The sequence below is a fragment of the Arachis ipaensis genome, chromosome B3 (genome assembly GCF_059453495.1).
Source record: "Arachis ipaensis isolate K30076 ecotype BB chromosome B3, ASM5945349v1, whole genome shotgun sequence".
Taxonomy (NCBI): Eukaryota; Viridiplantae; Streptophyta; class Magnoliopsida; order Fabales; family Fabaceae; genus Arachis; species Arachis ipaensis.
This window is the reverse complement of record NC_142438.1, coordinates 109461395-109462147: the sequence shown is the minus strand read 5'-3', so window position 1 is coordinate 109462147 and position 753 is coordinate 109461395. Positions and strand designations below refer to the sequence as shown.

General features: G+C 41.2%; 1 non-coding gene across 1 annotated transcript; it reads left to right on the top strand.

The window, feature by feature from the left end:
* The first annotated feature begins 369 nt into the window (after positions 1-369).
* LOC148572003 (small nucleolar RNA R71) lies at positions 370-477 on the top strand. The gene has a single exon (XR_015908607.1). It is a non-coding gene; the product is annotated as a small nucleolar RNA R71 (small nucleolar RNA).
* Positions 478-753: the final 276 nt, after the last annotated feature.

Below are 753 nucleotides of genomic sequence, written 5' to 3'. Positions count from 1 at the left end.
TATTGCAGGGTTTTCAGGATCATAGGCCTCTTCTTCAGAAGGTGCCTCTTGAGTACTGTTGGATACAGCTTACATTCCATTCAGACTCTGAGAAATCATATTGACTTGCTGAGTCAATATTTTATTCTGAGCCAATATGGCATTTAGAGTATCAATTTCAAGAACTCCCTTCTTCATAGACGTCCCATTATTCGCAGGATTCCTCTCAGAAGTGTACATGAACTGGTTATTAGCAACCATGTCAATGAGTTCTTGAGCTTCTGCAGGCATTTTCTTTAGGTGAATGGATCCACCTGCAGAAGTATCCAATGACATCTTTGATAGCTCAGATAAACCATCATAGAATATATCCAGGATGGTCCATTCTGAAAGCATGTCAGAAGGACACTTTTTGGTCAGCTGCTTGTATCTTTCCCAAGCTTCATAGAGGGATTCACCTTCTTTCTGTCTGAAGGTTTGAACATTAGCTCTAAGCTTGCTCAGCTTTTGAGGAGGAAAGAACTTGGCTAAGAAAGCCGTGACCAGCTTATCCCAAGAGTTCAGGCTGTCTTTGGGTTGAGAGTCCAACCATATTCTAGCTCTGTCTCTTACAGCAAAAGGGAAAAGCATGAGCCTATAGACTTTAGGATCTACTCCATTAGTCTTAACAGTATCACAGATCTGCAAGAATTCAGTTAAGAACTGAAAAGGATCTTCAGATGGAAGTCCATGAAACTTGCAGTTCTGCTGCATCAGAGAAACTAGCTGAGGTTT